Raw genomic sequence first — 21,107 nt, 5'->3', positions numbered from 1 at the left:
AAAAACTTGGCAGTGGGTTCAGCTCAAATGCATCTTAACAGATGAAGTTTTTCATAGTCAATGTGTATGGTCCTTTAAACTTAAAAGGTAAGAGGCAATTTTGGGGATGAGATATCAAAATCTTACTTATCACAGGAAATGAGTTGGTGTGTATGCTTGGGGATTTTAATAGTATTATGGATGAAAAAGAGAGTGTCAATTGCACATATAGAAGATTAGCTGTGCAGGGTTTAAAGATTTTATTAAGAATAATAATTTGTGTGAGATTGGGTTGATAAATTGAAAGTTTTACTTGGTTTGGTCCTTTTGGAAGGTTTAGTAAGTTAGACAAAGTTCTGGTGAATGATAGTTGGTGTGCTCGAGATAACTGGGAAGTTATGGAAATTAATAGATGATATCGGATCATAGACCTTTATTGATGTATGCTTGTAAAATTCTGAATGATCCAGTGCCTTTTAGGGTGTTTAATTGGTGGCTGTATGATGAAGAGGTTAGGGTGAAAATGGAAAATTTTTGGAAGCTAGGTAAAGAAGCTAGAATGCAAGTGAATATTCAAGTCATGTTAAAGAAATTTAAGTTGGGAATGTAACAATGGTGCAAAGGAGCTAAGGATAAGCTAGAGATTAAGATTAAGAGGTAGAAAACATATTGGAATGCTTAGATGGTAGTCATGTTGGAGGAGAGGAAGTTGTTAGGTGCCAAGTAAGATTAGCTGATAGTTATAGGAAAAGGGATTCAAATGCTAAGGCAGAAAGCAAGGATTAATTGGAATCTGCAGGGGGACAAAATACAAAATTTTTAATAAAGTGATTCAGAAAAGGAGATGCAGAAATAAAATTGACAGAATTGTTGTGGATGGAAAGGTTGTAACTGAAGCTCAGGAGGTCAGAATGGTTTTTTACAAGTACTTTAAAGCTATATTCAATTCAAAAAAGATGGAATGTTTGGAGGTGGGGTCACTTATAGATAATAGGTTAAATATGGAAGAAGTGTTGTTTTTGGAGAGGGATTTCTGTATGGAGGAGATAATAATTGCATTGAAATCATTCAGTAGTGATAAAGCTCCTGGGCCAGATGGATTCAACCATGAAGTATATTAAGGAAGTTTTGGCCTTTTCTAAAGGATAAAGTGTTGGAAGGGTTTAATTCGTTGCTAATACTGGATGTCTTCCTATATGCTTTAATTCTTCATTCATAGCTCTGGTTCTTAAGGCCAGGGTACCAAATAAGCCAAGTGAGTTTAGACCTATAAGCTTAATAAATAGTGTTGCTAAAATTTTAACTAGGTGTTGGCAAATAGGCTAAGTACATTTTATGATAAGTTAGTAGGTGTAAATCAGTTTGGTTTTGTAAAGGGTAGGGCAGGCTGCTGAAAGCATCTTCATAGTAAATGAGGTCTACCACAGTATGAAAAAGTCAAAGAATAAAGGTTTGATCTTAAAATTGGATTTTGGAGAAGGCTTTTGACTCTGTGAATTAGAGTTTTTTGTTCAGAACTCTAAAGTGTTTGGGCCTGGGGACCAGATGAATTAAGTGGATGGAGGATTTTTTAAGTCAATAAGGATATCTGTGCTGGTTAATGGTACACCTACTAAAGAATTCAGCATGTCTAATGGTATTAGACAAGGGGACCCTCTTTCTCCCATGCTTTTCAATTTAACGGGAGAGGTACTAAGCAGTATGTTAAATGCAGCAAGTGAGCAAGGAATCATTGAGGGCTTACAATTGGGAAAGGACGGTAAGAAAATTACTCATCTGCAGTATGCTGATGATACAATAGTTTTTTTACAAGGAAATGAGAAATCCATTCTGGGAATAAAAAAAGTATTACAATGTTTTCAGTTGTTGTCAGGTTTGAAGATTAACTTCCAAAAAAGTAGCATATACTCTTATCATATTCCAAATTCAGAACTTAATTTTATGGCAGAAAGGTTGGGTTGCAAATTAGGATCTTGGCCTTTGGTTTATTTAGGGAGTTAAATTGGTGTTAGCTCAAGAAAGAAAGTTTTTTGGAAACGATTGGTGGAGAAGTTTAGGAGTAAATTAGCCAACTGGAAGAGAGATAGTTTGAACCAAACTGGGAGGTTATCTTTGGTTAAGTCTACTTTGGATAGTTTACCTATCTATTGGTTTGCATTACACAAAGTACCAGTAGGAGTATGTAATCAACTAGAAATAATTAGAAGGGATTTTTTTGGGGAAACTCTTCAGGGGATGGAGAAGAGAAAGGTAAAAAGATGTATTTAGTAGCTTGGAGCTTAGTATGCAAGTCAAGGAAACAAGGAGGATTAGGCCTGAGTTCATTGAAGATTAGGAACTCGTTATTGTTTTGTAAGTAGTGGTTTAAATGGCAAGCTGAGAGAAAGATGGCATGGAATGTATGGTTAAGAGGCAAGTATGGTTGTGGTCAGAGTGAGGGGTTAGAGTTGCTAGGAAAACAGAAATCATGCTTAATAATGGTACAGGGCATAATAAAGGCAGTTGCTAAACACACTGAATATGGTTTTTTTGGACCTAGATCTATGAGATGAGAAGTTGGTGATGGGGATTCAGCTCTTTTTTGGGAAGATCTTTGGTACAAAGATATAACCATAATGGAAAGATTCCCTAGGTTGTACAGTCTTTCTAAGTTACAACAGAAAGAAGTAAGCATTTTTAAGACCTTATGGGATTGTTATGATAGGAGTGGTGAGGTATTTTGGAAAAGGAAGTTGATAATTTGGGAATTAGAGGATCTGAAGGAGCTTGAAGATATAGTAAATGCAGTGAGCTTCTCTTCTAAAAAGGACATAATTATTTGGGTACCAGTTAAGGATACATACAGTAACAGAGTAGCTTATGAAGTACTGGTCAACAGTGAAGTCGAGAAAGGCAATGAATGGGAACAAATTTGGAAATACAAGGTGCCTAAAAAGGTAAAATTATTTTTATGGAAGGTAAAATCAAAAATTGTTCCAACAAAGGTTTGGTTAGCTCACAGAATGCATGACTACAGTAAATGTAAGGTTTGTTTATTATGTGGTGTTGAGAAGGAGTCCCAAGAGCACATTTTCTGGGAGTGTGTTTTTTTATGGAAGATTTGGATTTTGGTTTTAAGTTGGTGGGGGATAGTTTCAAAGGTATATGTTGTAGATTGGGGTTCAATGTGGAGATCTAAGGTGGTTTTTCATCATCAAGGAATTAGATCGGATTGGAGTACTGTGTTAATAGCTACTATGTGAACACTTTGGAAGCATAGAAATTAATGTATTTTGATAATAACTCTCCAAATCACAAACAGGTATATATTCTGATCCAAAGTAGAGCATTGGAATGGTGTTTGGTTAATGGGGATATCAGCACAAAGAGAAGGGAATGGTGGTTTACTAATCCAGTTGGGGTAGTTACAGCAAGTGAGAAAGATTTTTGGACTGACTTTGTAAAGAAAGGTAATTTTGATATCATTACATGTATAGATGGAAGTTTTAAGAAGGAGATTCAAGGAAAAAATTTAGCTGGCATTGGTGGAATAGTTCAAAATAGTGCAGGAGAAATACTAATGCAGTTTACAGGACCTGCATTTCTTCTTAGTGTGTTAGAAGTGGAGAAATTTGCTTTAGAAACTCCTCTTGAGTTAATCAAGGATTGCAGGTGGTTCAGTAAGCATGTATTGGTGTTGTCGGATAATGAGAAATTAGTAAAGAAAGTGGATATGGGTTTACTCCAGGAAAAAATGTGGAATGAGAAGCTGTTAGATATTCAGTTAAAGCATATTAATAGAAGGTGGAATGGAATTGCAGATGGGCATGCAAAAAGGGGAGTTTTTCTGAATAAATTGGAGGTGATTAAATAAGAATTTTGTTACGTGTTACAGTAGTTTATTTTTCTTCGGTTATCAGGATTTAGTAAATTTTATATATTAAATTGCCTAGTTATGATTAGGAGTAGTGTAATTATTTTGCTTGGAGAGAATGGAAAGGTTTTTTAGATACCTTCTTGGAAACTTAAAAGGTTGCATTAGAGAACAGCTTTGAGGCTGTAGAGTCATTATGATAGTCTCTTGGGGGACTAATTGGGGGTAGTATATAAGTGGCTCTCTGCATGTAGACAATCTCACACTTGCTTGTTAAGAAACTTAGTTTATATTCGTTGGGGAGAGAGTTAAGTTTAGGGTTTACATTCTTGTTTTAGGGTTTTAATGGAGAAAAGGAATATTAATATTAATGCAAGGTGGCTGATGCCAAGTAAGGGGGTGGTGAAGTACAATGTGCACAGTTATTTTTCACATGAAGCTTTGCCCAATGGGCGTCATTCGGGTATAGGGGCAGTGTTCAGGGATTATCTAGGGGTCATTGTGCATATAAGTGGTGGGCCTCTGGGTTTGGGTGATTAGAGGGAGAATGAGCTGCATGCATTGTTTGAAGGGCTTAAGGAAGCATACTACAAGGGATATAAGAGATTGATTTTGGAAACTGATCATGTAGATGCGTATTGGGAGTTGCTTAACTCTCCGGTTCTTTGTGGTAGGCCTCAATATGCTCATGTATTATGGCAGTTAAATCAAAGGAAGGCTGATAGGAACTTTAAGTGTGAACTTAGGCTGGTTGATAGGGAAGCCAATGTTCTAGCGGCTTATTTGGCGGAATATGGGGCTAACCATTGGGATAGGATGGTTATTGTGGAGAGGGACTTTGGAAGAATTGAAGAATTTTGGTATCTAGACATGGGGCTTGGAAGTATTGAGCAGAGGTTCAGGGCTGTTAGGCAAGGAGAGATTGAGGCTGAGGTGCTGGAAGATGAGGTGATGGATCCTCAAGAAGTTGGTTTGCAGAATGGAGCTGAGGACCAGGGAGTTGGGTTGCAGAATGAAGAAGTGGATGCAGATGAAGAGAATTTGGGAGAGCATCAGATTGTGGTGGCTTTGCCTGCTGCTGGGATGCTTGAAGCGGTTGATGTGCAGCAAGGAGAGGCAGAAATGGAGTCGTGACTTGGTGATGGTGTGATGATGTTGCAGGTGGAAAGATGTTAGGGAAGTCCAACTGTTTTTCTTCTTTATTAATTTGAATTTAATTTTATTTAGTTATAATATTGATTTTTTAGTGGTTAATTATGTGGGATGTTATTGGTTTCTTGAAGATAAGTTTGTTGAGCCCATTTTTAATTGGGTTGGTTGTAAGGATGCTAGGGCTTTGTCTTGGGCTTTGTCCCTTTAATATAGTTGGTTGCTTTTCAAAAAAAACAATATTTAGATTAAATAGCTCATTTTGAATTTTATTAAACATTTTCTAAATTTTCTTTTTAACAAAAAAACGATGTCCAATCGATTATATATATAATAGAGCAAATAGGGGGTTGGGTGAGACAATTTAGTCCAAATTACTAATTTACCCCTCAATAATAAATACAAATAATTGTCAAATTTAATACCATGTATTAATTACACTTAAGTCATTATTACTCCTTATTAATAAATATAAATAATTTTTATATTTAATAACATATATTAAATACACCTAACTCATTAGTATTAATAATTTTATACATGTTACCATTTATCATTGAATATTAACAACCTATAATTAGATATCTAAAATTTAATAATATTTGCCTATATATATACTAAATTCTTATTATTTTAAAGACTTTATATAAAATAAATTTATTTTCAGCAAATTAATTTTATATTTTAGCTAATCTGAAAATGACAATGTTAGTGTATCAAGTATTAAATTCAAGAAATAAAATAGATATTCTCTATGTATATCAATAAAAGAGTGGGTTATGAGGGAGGTTTATAATAAAGTTGAGATTCTTATTATATGACCAAATCGAATGTAAACTAAGTCTGGTTTGAAGATTTTGAATATATATAATAAAATATTAAAATATCAAGTTCATTACAGTTACATTAATATTTTACAATAGTAAGGTGAATCATTTTTTTTACATTAACCAACTTAAAGTTTTCCAGAGGTATAAGTAAAAGAGTTATAAGATTACTGAAGTGGTATGGAAATCAAAAATGTTGCCAATAAATTGTTACAAGACAACCAAACAATCTATTGAACAAAATCGGAGCATATAACATTTTTGCCATTTTTGATCAAAATCGGCAATTTTCCGATCAAAATTTGACGAATCAAACACACAATTTAAGGCTATGAAGAGAAAAAAAGGAAGAAGAAATATAGTCAGCATCGAGTTGGTGAAGAATGACGATTTTAAATGAAGAAATCAGACGACTGCCGAATAGATACTAAAAAGATAAAGGAAGAGGAAGAGAGATGCGTAAAGATGATTAAGACTCTTATTATATTAATAAATAATGCACACAAAATAATGTTATAACTTAGTATGGATGTACAAATGTAATTTTATACATCTCAAATATAATTATTTTACTTATATATTTTAAAAAGAATATAAAAATATGTTCGATATTATTTCGATTTAGCATTTCGATAAATTCTCGATTTTTGATAAACCGTAAATTAGTAGTTCAACCAATTTAGTCCATTTTTCAATTTTCATTATAATTTATTATTGCACAATCTATTAATACATTTATCATAAAAAATGATGTATATTGAAAGATGTATTTATATTATCAATTGTACAATATTCTATTTAATGTGTCGGCTTTCATATCCAATCATTACATTTTCTAACATGGAAAGTAAGATTACCTCATATTCATTATATTTTGTATCACTAATTGTACCATGTAAACAACTATAATAACTCTTTAATTAACTCCGCAATATTTTATTCTTATGAGTTGTAATTATTTTCAAGAGATATTTGTGCTTTAATTTGTATTATATTTTGATCGTATATTTCAATTTCATAAAGAAAGATATTTAGTTAATCGATCTCAATTTCATAAAGAGAATTATTTAGTTAATCGATCCATCTGGAAACAACATGAATATATGGTCGATAATTACAGTCAAAATAACATCAATTCACATACTATAAAATATGCACGTGCATTGCACGGGCTATAGAGCTAGTTATAAAGAAAAAAGGGAACCTGAGATATATCTGAGGCTTTAATGTTTCCCCCCAACATTTTATTCTCGCCCCACCAAATGTATACCATGTCCTTTTTTAGTCACGACCAGGGTCCGACCTAAAAATATTTACTTCGTGGTGCACCTTGTGGTATCGCCACCCGTGTTAACCCCGTCCCCGGAGAAATTTTTGGGTGGCACCCTCTTGTTTTTTTTATTTTAACGTGGGCACTTTAATATATTCTTAAAAATTTTAATGATTAAGAAACGTAAAAGAATTATTTTGGGGGGCCGTGTGTTCCTCGATGGCCCTTACTATAATCTCCCCCGTCACAAACTATCTAGTGAGTCTTAAGATTTTGTTTGAGAACAAAATGCTGCAGTTTTAGAAATGTCTTGAAAAACTATAATCCATTTTTAAATGTTCACATGATTTTGTGTTAAATTTTGCACAGTAACATTTAAAGTGAGCTTAGTAATAAATTTAACCCTAGAATTTTCGTTGACTGAGATTTGTTTAATAGATAAACCAAAAAAACATAAAAATTTATTTTGCCAAAGTGAGGTCCTGGTGGCTGAAGATGCTCATGCTTTTATTAATAGATATGGGACAAAATGAAGCAAATTCATAGCTACCTTTATAATAGGATGAATGCATTTCATCTATAGTAATTATGGACTACTTTTGTCATCCTGCCTTTGTTGGAAGAATGAAACATATATTAGAGAAGGGTTGGTTCAATAACAAATGATTGTTATAGCATACTGTAACTCTATAATTATAAAGAAGAGTTTCTTCCTAGGGCTCCTTGGGTTTAAAAATACTCACATGACCACGTCATGTTATCTACATAATACGCGGGTGCTCTTAATTGTTTCTAATTATATCCTTATATTATTAATAATAATAACTTAACTTAACATAACTATTATAACTATTATTAATAAGCGAAACCCCTCATATACAAGTGTCACGAATAATCGGTATTATCAACTTTTGGTTTCACTTATTCATTATACTATTTTATGTCTTTTAATTCTATTAAAACTTTTGTTTAGACCCTTTTTCGTGTATGTATGTCTTATACTTCCATGTATCTGATAATTCTATTAAGTTTAATATTATTTTTGGTATTTTTTACTTTGTATGTGTCTTATAATTCTATTAAGTTTGGTCCCAAATTTGATATTACCTTATTTTTGTCCAACTCATATTTTGGTTTCACTCCAATCATCCTATTTCTGATACAACTCTATATTATTTTATTTTTAATGAAATAACTAAATTATTAAAATTGTATTGTAATTATTCCTATTTTTATTGCAGCTCGATAATCCTATTTATGATATGATATGATGCTATATAACCCTGGAGTATTTTTTTAATAAAATAATAAAATTGTTGAAATTATATATTTATAATATTTAATTATAATTCTAATACAAATAATGTATTTAACACATGTATATTACAATTTTTTATACTTTTTGTTAAGTAATTGTAAATAAAAAATAAAATTAACAATGACTTTAATTCTCGTTTTGCTCTCACCATTATTTTACCTTTAGATTTATATGTTTTGTCCAATTCTAAATTGTTTTTCGATAAATTAATATGATTATTAGAATTATATTATAATTCCCTTATTTTTTTAATAATCAATTATATTGTAATAGATAACATATATATATATAATAATGGTGATATACAACGAGAACAAGGACTATGCTACTTCTAACACCAGATGTCTAAAAATACATATTCCCTAAAGTGGGGGTTAAAATACCGGCCAACTTATGCGTACTAATATTTTGTTTGAACTATACACATGTTTTATACGTGATCAAGACAACTAAAATTTTGAGTTTATTGAATACAAATGTGTTCAACATGTGTATCATATATTAAGAAAACAATTATAAAACATGCATGTTGGGCATATTTATGCCTAATATATACAAAATATATATCTTAATGATATACATTCAGTACACGTATTACACATACAGGGTATATTGGGCGATCCTTCCACCACTAGATAGTTTGGGTTGAGTTTTTTGAGTAAAAATTAGAAATTTTGACATAACACACATATTATTATGATTTGTAAAAATTATCTAAACAAATTAACCAGGTATGGGTGATCAACTTGTATATAATAATTAATACATAGCTGACTTCTTATTCAACTTTTGGAAATTTTGGTACTGTACACTATAGTAATAATCTCAACTTATATGTATATAATAAATGTTACAACTTCTTATTCAATATTTTTTTATCGTAGCTAACCCACAGCCACTGCCCTATGGGTGCACACCGGGTAAACCCTACGAACTCACGCAATAGCCTGCAAACCACGTGAACCAAGGTAAACTGCATTTAAGCCACATGAGGCATAATCATAAATTCTCCTCCTGTGGGATTCAAACCTGTGACCAAGAGGATAGTTATCCCCTCTTTAACCAGCTGAGCCAAATTTTATTATTATCATCAAAACAATCTTAACCATTAAAAATATATATTTAAAAAAGACGATATTATATATTGTAGAATAAGTGATACAATAATATCCTTATTCAATTATAAATAGAATAGAAAAAAATTACATTATTCTACTATTATTTAAACTAGCATTTTACGTGTGCTACACACCTAACCACAACAGACCTACAATTATCAATTGTCTTTGCAAAGAATAAAGAGTTGGAGGCTAGTCTCGAGATCTTTTTCGTGAAATTATGAAAAAAAATCATGTAAAAAACTCAATCTTGACATTTATTTACTATCCTTTTTTTTATTTTAAAATTAAGAAATTTAATATTTAGATGTTTAATAAAATAAACACATAAGTCAACGACTACCTTAACTTTTCTTAAACTCTACATCTAGATCTTTAAATTCACATTAATAGAAAAAAATATTATTAATATTAAAAAATTAATGAAAAAACTAAAATATGGTGTTTTTTCATTATTACACTTTCTCTATCTTTTTTTTTCAATAATATGATCCTCTGTCTTTTCTCTCATTAACCACACCCACCGTGTCTCTGTTATCCTTCACCGTCATCATCATCTTTCATCATTTCCAATTTGATATGCTAATTATTTTGCTTTTTGGTTGGTTAATGAATCATGAAATTACCTTTTTGTTAATTTAATTCACCTATTTCCGTTGATATTAACATTTTGACAAAATGGTATCATTAAAAAATATAATTTAATTTTTATTGATTCAGATTTCTCACATACCGGATTGAAATTGATTTTTTTGTAACATATGCAACCAAAATCAAATCAAAAAATAATATAACAAATGCCGGTGAATAAACCCCAAAATTAACATTGAGAACAGTAATTACTCAAACGTACTTACTATTTTAATAAATATATATAAAATAATAAATAAAATATTAAAATGAAAATTCGTGATTAGTAAAAGAATTTTAGAGTAAGAAATTGAACAAATCAAGTTATTCAGCAATTCTTATCACATGTATCAGGGACATGTTGGTTAGGGTTTTAGCTAATGATTCATTAAACCACTGGGTTGCTAATGGCTACCAATCCTTTATGCCAATACCTACCAGAAGAAATCATACAGCAGATTCTTGTTAAAATACCATGCACAAAATCAATACTAAGATGTGTTAGATATTTTAGTGTAATTGGATTAACTAGTTGACCAATGTGATTGTAATATTTCATCAAACAAATCAGGAGAGTGCGGAGTGCATGCTTGTTTGAGTTTATTATGATTTTCGGTATTGGCGGGGTTGGTGTTAATGTGAAAAGACATGTCTTTTAGACACAACCGCATACCTCAAAGGACGTGTCTTAGGACATGTCTTTTGGACATGTATGGACGTGTTTTAGGACATGTCTTTTGGACACCTATATAATACTTGTAACAAATTTGGTCATCGATATAGAAAAAAAATAAAAGGTTGGTTGTTGAATTCACACAAATTACATCATTCTCTGTTCTTATATTCTGATTTTATCCGGTTGAAAAGTTTGGATAACCACCAAATTGTTTCAATCTGAAATTGTTTGTCAAGACTTCAGAATAATCCAAGTTATCCTCAAATGGGAGAATGATGACTACATCTGTCGGGGTCACATCTTAAATTGTATGTCTAATTCTCTTTTTGTTATATACCAAAATGTTGAGTCTGCAAAATAATTGTGAGATTCCCTTAAATCCAAGTACATGGCTGAAGATGCTTCTAGCAAAAAGTTTCTGGTTAGTAATTTTATTAACTATAAAATGGCTGATACTAGACCGGTCATGGAACAGTATAATGAACTATTAAAGATTTTGGGACAGTTTGTTCAACACGACATGAAAATGGATGAATCCATTTCGGTTTCCAATGTTATAGACAAACTGCCACCCTTGTGGAAAGATTTCAAATACACCCTAAAACATAATAAGGAAGAGATGACTTTCGTTGAACTTGGAAGTCAATTTCAGAATTGAAGAGGCTTTAAGGGCTCAAGAAATTGAGAAAAATCCTAAGGGAAAGAATCAAGTCGGTAACTCTTCTGTAAATATGGTTGAAGATGGTGGATCTTCTAAGAATTCAAACAAAGACAATGGTAAGAAGAGGAAGTTTATAAAAATAATAATACCTCTTCCAACAAGAAACCAAAATTGACATGTTGAAAGTGTGGCAAACCTAGTCATTTCAAGAAGGATTGTCGGGTTGGTAAAGGCAAGCATAACGCTGGTCCAAGTGGATCTAAGGATCCAGAAAAGCAACAAGGTCAGATTTTAATACAAAATTATAATTCTAGGCAGAATTATGTGTCACTAATCTATGAGGCATTTATGTGCATGATTATAATGTTGCATGGTGGATTGATTCTGGAGCAGAAAGTCATGTTTGTAAAGATCTTCGCTGGTTTGAAGATTTTCAACCAATCGAAGATGGATCTATGTTAAGGATGGGAAATGTTACAACTGAACCAATAAAAAGACTAGGAAATGTAAAGCTTGTTTTTACTTCTGGAAAATATGTATTATTAAATAATGTGTTATATGTTCCTGGAATTCGAAAGAATCTCTTGTCTGGTGTTGTATTGAATAATTGTGGTTACAAACAAGTGTATGAAAGTGACAAGTATATATTGTCAAAGCATGGTACTTTTGTTGGCTTTGGTTGTATATGTAATGGTATGTTTATGTTGAATGTTAATGTCTCATTTGATGATGAATCTACTTGTATGGCTTCTAATAGTACTAACAATAATTCGAATAAATCTAAATTATGGCATGCTAGACTGGGACATGAACATTATAAAAGAATAAATGATATGTCTAAAATGAGTCTCATACCTGCTATTGATATAAATAATGAGAAATGTAAAACATGTATGTTAACTAAGATAACCAGAAAGCCTTCCAAGGACGTAAACAAAATATCTGAAGTGTTGGAACTGATACATAACGATTTATGTGATTTTCATGCTACACCTTTGTTGGGAAATAAAAAATATATCATTATATTTATTGACGATGCATCTAGATATTGCTATGTTTATTTGTTGAATACTAAGGATGAAGCTTTTGAAAAATTTTAAATCTAAAAAGAAGAAGTAGAGCTACATAAAAGTACTATGATTAAAAATCTGCGTACTGATAGAGGAGGTGAGTATTATGATCCAGTATACTTTCAATCTACTAGTATAATACATCAAACCACTGCACCTTATACACCACAATAAAATGGTGTGGCAGAAAGGAAGAATAGGACTTTGAAAGAGATGGTTAATTTCATATTATCCTATTCAGGTTTGAATGAAGGTTTTTGGGGTGAGGCTATGTTAACAGCCTGTTATTTGTTGAATAAGATTCCTAATAAGAGGAATAAATTTACCCCTTATGAACTTTGGTATAAAGAGCCACCAAAATTGAGATTTCTGAGAGTTTGGGGATGTAGAGCAGTTGTAAGGCTTACTGAACCCAAATGGAGAAACTTGGGTGAAAGAGGTTTAGATTGTATTTTTGTGGGGTATGCTGAGCATTCCATTGCATATAGGTTCTATGTATTAGAATCTAATGATTATGTATCTCTGAATACGATTATCGAGTAAAGAGATGCTGACTTTGATGAAAATAGATTTACATCTATACCTAGACCAAGAGACATGATTCAGAATTTTTTTAGTAGGAACCCGGTTTAAACTGAAGATGTTCATGGACCTTCTGAACCAAGGAGAAGTTTTAGAGCTAGAAAAAACAAATCATTTGGACCTGATTTTCAACTTTATTTGGTTGAAGGTTCAAGAGATGAGGTTGAGATTGAGTCTAAGTACCAATATTGTTTTATTATTGAGGAGGATCCAAAAACATTTAATGAAGCAATGACATCAAGGGATGTTGCATTCTGGAAAGAAGTTATTCTGGATGAGATGGATTCTATCATGAATAATAACACATGGGAATTGAGTGATCTACCTCCTGGCTGTAAAGCATTAGGAAACATATGGATCTTCAAAAGAAAAATGAAAGTGGACGGTACCATAGACAAATTTAAATCCAGATTGGTTATACAAGGCTTTAGGCAAAAAGAAGGGATTGATTACTTTGATACTTATGCTCCTGTTGCTAGGATTTCTACTATCAGGTTGTTGATAACACTTGTATTTATACACAATCTTGTAATTCATCAAATGGATGTAAAAACTGCATTCTTGAATGGTGAATTAGATGAGGAGATTTATATGAAACAACCGAAAGGGTTTCTTATGCCTGGTAGTGAGCACAATGTGTGTAAATTGAAGAAATCTTTGCACTACAAGAAAAATGTCATCAGACAAAACCCATCAGAAAACGCTTGACCAAAAAAGTGTTGCCCAGAAATTTTACACAACAGGTTTTTAAAAACCAGAAAACAGGTGTTGTGTGAATCCCTTTATTACAATAGGTTTAAAACTGTTGTCTAGCATATCGTATCAGACAACCGTTTTATGAGATAAGGTGTTGTTTAAATAAAAAGATTTCATCATTCCTACAATGCTTTAAAAACTATTGTCTAGGTAATCGACACAGACAAGCCTTTCTAAAGATATGTTGTGCAAATGAGGTAGTTTGTACAACAGTTTAATTTTGCATTGTCTGAAAGTAATGGAGACAACGTTGTGAAACACCGTTGTTGGAATGAGACAAGTGTTTTCTCAATGGATTAGTTAAGCTGGAATTAAACAACGTACTTCCATTGTGTTGTCTAAATATCACTTGACATACAAGTGTTTTTATTCTGTTGTATGTCACGACATCACACAAGCGTTTTGCTCATAAAACTATTGTCACTTGTATTGGTGAGCTGGTATAATGAGAGACGTTCATTAAGAGGAGATGAGGTGGCACCATGTGATTGGTGAAAAAACATTCACTTGGATTGCTGAGTTGGTGTAATAAGAGCAGTTGATTGAAAGTATATTTAATATCAGCCATTAGATTAAAAAATGATGTTACGCTTACACAACAGCTTTTGTTCAAATAAATGTTATCAATGTTCATCTAAGACAACTTTTTTTCATAGAAAACCATTGTCTGTAAGTCTGATTCTTGAAATTTCTGAAGCATTACTTGTGATGAGGTGGCACCATGTGATTGGTGAAAAAACATTCATTTGGATTATTGAGTTGGTGTAATTAGAGCCGTTGATTAAAAGTAGATTTAATATCAGCCATAGGATTTAAAAAAATTGATCATCTAAAACAACGGTTTTTTTTCAAAAAAACTGTTGTCACTATTTATTTTAGACAAGACTTTTTCATAGAAAACCGTTGGATGTTGCCTCGTACTAGATTTTTTTCCATACCCGATTAAAGAGATAAATTTTTAAAATGATTTTTTAGATGATCCAACCGTACGGATGTTAAGAAATACTTATTTCAGTCACATCAAAAAAGTATTAAAAAATTTCAAATTCATCTCGAATGTCAAGATTAGAAAAATCTGGTAAAAGCACTACTTCCCAACACGTGATTCGTTCCCGATGAACAAGATAAATTTTTTAAATGATTTTTTTGACGATCCAACCATACGGATGTGAAGATATACTTATTTTAGTCACATGAAAAAAGTATTAAAAAATTTCAAATTCATCTCGAATGTCAGGTTTAGAAAAATCTTGTAAAAGCACTACTTCCCAACATGAAATTTGTTCCCGATGAACAAGATAATTTTTTTAAATGATTTTTTCAACGATCCAACCGTATGGATGTTAAGATATACTTATTTTAGTCACATGAAAAAAGTATTGAAAAATTTCAAATTCATCTCGAATGTCAGGATTAGAAAAATCTGGTAAAAACACTTCTTCCCAACACGGGATTCGTTCCCGATGAACAAGATAAATTTTTTAAAAGATTTTTTCACACTTGTTTGTGATGAGGTGGCACCATGTGATTGGTGAAAAAACATTCACTTGGATTGCTGAGTTGGTGTAATAAGAGTAGTTGATTGAATGTATATTTATTATCAGCCATTAGATTAAAAAACGCTGCTACGCTTACACAACAGCTTTTGTTCAAATAAATGTTGTCAATGTTCATCTAAGACAACCTTTTTTCATAAAAAACCGTTGTATGTAAGTCTGATTCTTGAAATTTCTGAAGTGTTGCTTGTGATGAGGTGGCACCATGTGATTGGGGAAAAAACATTCACTTGGATTGTTGAGTTGGTGTAATTAGAGCCGTTGATTAAAAGTAGATTTAATATCAGCCGTAAGATTTAAAAAAGTTGATCATCTAAGACAACGGTTTTTTTCAAAAAAACTGTTGTCACAATTTATTTCAGACAAGAATTTTTCATAAAAAACCGTTGGGTGTTGCCTCGTACTAGATTTTTTTCATACCTAATGAAAAAGATAAATTTTTTTAATGATTTTTTAGAGGATCCAACCGTACGGATGTTAAGAAATACTCATTTTAGTTTCATGAAAAAAGTATTAAAAATTTTGAAATTCATCTCGAATGTTAGGATTAGAAAAATCTGGTAAAAGTACCCCTCCCGACAACGAGACTCGTTCCCGATTTACAGGATTAATTTTTTAAAATGATTTTTCGATGATCCAACCGTACGGATGTTAGGATATATCGATTTTAGTCAAAAGAAAAAAATTATTAAAAATTTTGAAATTCATTTTGCATGTCAGGATTAGAAAAATCTGGTAAAAGTACCCCTCCCAACAACGAGACTCGTTCCCGATTTACAGGATTAATTTTTTAAAATGATTTTTCGACGATCCAACCGTACGGATGTTAATATATATCGATTTTAGTCATAAGAACAAATGATTAAAAAATTTGAAATTCATTTTGCATGCCAGGATTAGAAAAATTTGGTAAAAGTACCCCTCTCGACAACGAGACTCGTTCCCGATTTACAGGATTAATTTTTTAAAATGATTTTTCGACGATCCAACCGTACGGATGTTAAGATATACTCATTTTATTCACATGAAAAAAGTATTAAAAAATTTGAAATTCATTTTGCATGCCAGGATTAGAAAAATCTGGTAAAAGTACCCCTCCCGACAACGAGACTCGTTCCCGATTTACAGGATTAATTTTTTAAAATGATTTTTCGACGATCCAACCATACGGATGTTAGGATATATCGATTTTAGTCATAAGAAAAAATTATTAAAAAATTTGAAATTAATTTTGCATGCCAGGATTAGAAAAATCTGGTAAAAGTACCCCTCCCGACAACGAGACTCGTTCCCGATTTACAGGATTAATTTTTTAAAATGATTTTTCGACGATCCAACCGTACGGATGTTAAGAAATACTCATTTTAGTCACATAAAAAAAGTATTAAAAAATTTGAAATTCATCTCGAATGTGAGGATTAGAAAAATCTGGTAAAAGTACCCCTCCCGACAACGAGACTCGTTCCCGATTTACAGGATTAATTTTTTAAAAGGATTTTTCAACGATCCAACCGTACGGATGTTAGGATATATCGATTTTAGTCATAAGAAAAAATTATTAAAAAATTTGAAATTCATTTGCATGCCAGGATTAGAAAAATCTGGTAAAAGTACCCCTCTCGACAACAAGACTCATTCCCGATTTACAGGATTAATTTTTTAAAATGATTTTTCGACGATCCAACCGTACGGATGTTAAGATATATAGATTTTAGTCATAAGAACAAATTATTAAAAAATTTGAAATTCATTTTGCATGCCATGATTAGAAACATCTGGTAAAAGTACCCCTCCCGACAACGAGACTCGTTCCCGATTTACAGGATTAATTTTTTAAAATGATATTTCTCAGACGTTGTCATATAAACTATGTACAACAGGCTTTTTAAAAATACAGTTGTGTGATTCAACAACGGTTTTTTTCTTGAAAACCATTATTGACATTGTTTTTAAATAACATTTTTTGGTTATAAACCGTTGTATGAATTTGGCACTATTTATTTGGTTGATATTACATCCCACAATTGTTTTATATTAAAAACTGTTGTATGACTTTTGTTAAGACAACACATTTTAAATTTCAGAAAATTATTTTTAATGCCATATATTTTATTGACTTTGTTAATATATATTCCTTAAACTGTTGATGTTAATATATATTAATTTTATTCACTTAAAAAATATTTTAAAATTTTAAAATATATCTTGCTTGAAATTATAACGAAAATGTAGTGAAAGTGGTAGTTCCTAAAATGGATTTCGTTCCTGCTTAATAAAATAATTTTTTGAAATGATTTTTTTCTAATATCCAACCATATGGATATTAATATATATTTGTTTAAGTGAATTATAAATTAATGAAAATGTTAGATTGAATTTTATTACATTAATATGTATTCTAAAATTTTATGTAATAATTTATAAATTCAAAAAAATATCTTGCATAACTTTACAAGAAGATTCTAGTTGAAGTACTACTTTCTCAAACTAGACACGTTCCTCATTAACAAAATGATTATTTAAATAAATTTTTCGACGATCCAACCATACGGATGTTAAGATATATTAATTTTGATTATCTTCTTATAAAATAAAGTAAAATTAAAAAAATTATAAAATAATACATATAAATAAAAAAATATCTATTTACCCCTATTTCACCTTAAACCCCACTTTTTCATTTTCCCCTTGTTTAAATTTTCATTTCCCCCTTCACCCAAATTTCACTTTTTAGGCCATTTTTTCATTCCATCTCCTCTATTTTTAGTTTGCCCCCAAGTGAAAATTTTATTTCCCCTTTATATCTCCCCCCATTTTTTTAACCCCGTTTATATCTCCTTCTCATCGGTCTCTGCTCTCACCCCTTTATTTTCCCTGTTCTCTCTCTCCCAACTCTCCCTTCTCATCACTGACTCTCTCTCTCCATCTCCCCATTCTTTCTGTCCCAACTCCCCCTTCTCATGGATCTCTCTCTCTCTCTCTATCTCCCCATCTTTTGTTCACTCATTTCCCCTTTACATGGTAGTCCATCTCCCTCTCTAAGCTGTAACTCCCTTTCTCTCATGTTCTCTCTCTTTGAACTTCCTATGCGGCCTCTCTTTCCATCACACCATCTTTGTAATTAAAACCTAATTTTTAACACCTCAATATACTCTAACCTCTCACCTCTCTAAATCCAAACCCAAACCCCAATTCAAATCTTAGAAACTAACCCCTAACTCGAGTTATTCAAAAGCTCGATTTCAAACGCAAACCCTAGTTCGATTTTTGGGTTAAAGGTATACACTTGTCTTATTTCTTTTTTAAATGATTTTATTTTCATTGCCTTGGGTTTTATATTCTTTTCATATATTATTAAAGGAGCTCATATGTTCAATTAATGTATTAGTATTAAAAACCTACTAATTTGTTATGTCATGTAATTTTATACTGCAATTTTTATTTCATCCATTTTGCAGGTGGTCCTATGATATTAATTAATTTTTGATTGCTCACTCTTATCAGTGTATGTATGTTTTCTTAGCTGTTGGATAAATTTTAGTTATATGATTGCTCAATTCACATATTTTGTTTCAATAAATTCTTGATTTTTGGATGCTTTTAATATATGATTTGTTCTTATCTTGATTTTATTGCTTTTAATTAATATTTTTTGCTTCAGATTAAATAAATTTTCATGCTGTCTATTCTAAACAAAGTTATATGATTGATTTAAGAAATTATTGGTTTTGCAAGTACTATGATTCAAGAATGCATGTATCTTAACTTTGTTCTATTTTTATCAAACTATTGGTTGTTTGTAGTACCTGGTAAACAAGTTTGAATGGGATGCAGAGAGATTATATAAACTTTGTTGATATGTTTAACCAAGCCCATGTATAGATTGTTGCTAGAGGGGGAAAGAAGTTATCTAGAGTTGCAACTGTTGTAGGGGTATTGTCTCAATAGAAAGGATGATACTTGTTGGAAGCCAACATCCACACCAGGAACATAGAAGACAAGATGTGAGTGATGGGTTAGAAGGTGTGGTCGAATCTTGTGATTTGGTGGAGGTCTTTATTAATTGTCTTGTGTGAATACAAAATAAAATAGAAGCTTACACAACTCTCGTGTATCAACAACATATACTTTTTTTACAGGTTGAACTTGACTAACCAAAGATTGCCAAGTTGGTATCGTTGAAGAGTGTATTGAAGATTCTTGTGTGAACTGTACAAAGATAACTGCTAGAAGAAAATGGAGTTTGTAAAAGTGATCATTAGGTTTGAACTTTTTGTTTTAAATTAAACCTGAATTATTTTATTATTTGCATAAATTGATACATGGAATTGAATTTATGAAGAGAGGAAGTTTTAGTCACGAAGAGCTTAATGTTTTTGTTTCTCTATTGGAATTTGCAGGACAAAACAAGACCCGAGAGCAAAGACCACGAGAATGTCTTGGACAACTGCCAACCACAGGAAAATCAATTATTAATCTTCAAGCCATGGGAATCAAAATTTATGGATGATATGAACCTATTACAGGGGATTCAAAAGCTAAAAATTCATTGGAAAATATAGTTGGATATAGTTGAGCAAAAAAGGTATTTATAGTTGGCATATTAGTGCGTATACTAGAGAAAGCGTCATGTGTGTTTGCACATGTAAATGTCACCTGAATTTCTAAAGAAAGTTAACTAAGATTTTTCATTTTTATATGTTTTAACAAGCAATATAGAGTCCCGAAGTACATGTACTCGAATGGTCTTATTTTTCTTAAGATAGAACTTGGTTATACTTAGTTGGTTTTTAGTTGAAATGGTGTAATGGATGGTTGGTTGATTCCTGGAGTAATGGAGGGTTGGTTGTTTGCTAGTGTAATGGTGATGACTTGGTTGTAATCTCAATGGTTTTTCTTTGGATTTTAAATTTGATGGCATATTAATTATACAATGTTGTTTTATTTGCTTTGCATTTGGAAACCATTGTCTGAGGGGATTTTAACCCGTAAGTTATCCAGTTAAAACATTGTTATAGTTTGTTTCACACAATAATTTCAAAAACTAAAAGCTTGTTATATTGACTTTCGCACAATACCAAACTGAATAAAAAACCCTTCTCTATAAAACTAATTATGTTCAGACAACACCATTTGTTATAAAAAGAATCATGTCTTAAACACTAACTCAACACATTGTAAACTAAAAGACAAGTGTGAAACTAAATCACACAACACAAGAAACAGGACAAATCTTGTATGAGAAGAGTTCCTACAACACAAAACAAAATGCAAGTGTTGTCTGTAGAATTTTACTACAAGAGCTATTTAATTCATTTGTGTTGTGTGTTGATCTGTAGAACAACCATTTGAGGACAATAAGAGTTGTATTACTTGTTTTGTTCTTATATTATTATGGACACACTACACAACCGTTTCCAGAACACTTGACTAATACAGATGTTTACAATATAAGTTACAAGAATGCGTTGTCTATTCTGGATGTAACACAACAGGTTTACTACTCTGGTCGTTGTCTGTGCTCATTCACACAACAGTTTTTTCCCGTTGTCTGATCCATGTAAGAGACGGCGGCTCAATAGTCAACGGTTTTTCAGGGTATCAGATAACGGGCAAAAACCGTTGTGTGAGCCGGTTTTCCTTGTAGTGTTGTATGGTCTTA

The 21,107-nt window shown here is 31.7% G+C and overlaps 1 long non-coding RNA gene across 5 annotated transcripts; it reads left to right on the top strand.

Moving 5' to 3' along the window:
• The first annotated feature begins 18,611 nt into the window (after positions 1-18,611).
• On the top strand, positions 18,612-20,118 carry LOC141704169 (uncharacterized). Of its 5 annotated transcripts, XR_012567855.1 has the most exons (4): positions 18,619-18,723; positions 18,904-18,950; positions 19,585-19,707; positions 19,846-20,118. It is a non-coding gene; the product is annotated as an uncharacterized LOC141704169 (long non-coding RNA). The 5 variants fall into 5 exon arrangements; XR_012567854.1 differs by lacking the exon at positions 18,904-18,950 and having other exon boundaries at positions 18,612-18,723; XR_012567852.1 differs by lacking the exons at positions 18,619-18,723; positions 18,904-18,950 and adding an exon at positions 19,334-19,497.
• The last annotated feature ends 989 nt before the right edge of the window (positions 20,119-21,107 follow it).

This window comes from Apium graveolens, unplaced genomic scaffold (assembly GCF_009905375.1).
Source record: "Apium graveolens cultivar Ventura unplaced genomic scaffold, ASM990537v1 ctg750, whole genome shotgun sequence".
Classification (NCBI taxonomy): Eukaryota; Viridiplantae; Streptophyta; class Magnoliopsida; order Apiales; family Apiaceae; genus Apium; species Apium graveolens.
The sequence above is the reverse complement of the archived record's forward strand: the minus strand, read 5'-3'. Positions and strand labels throughout refer to the sequence as shown.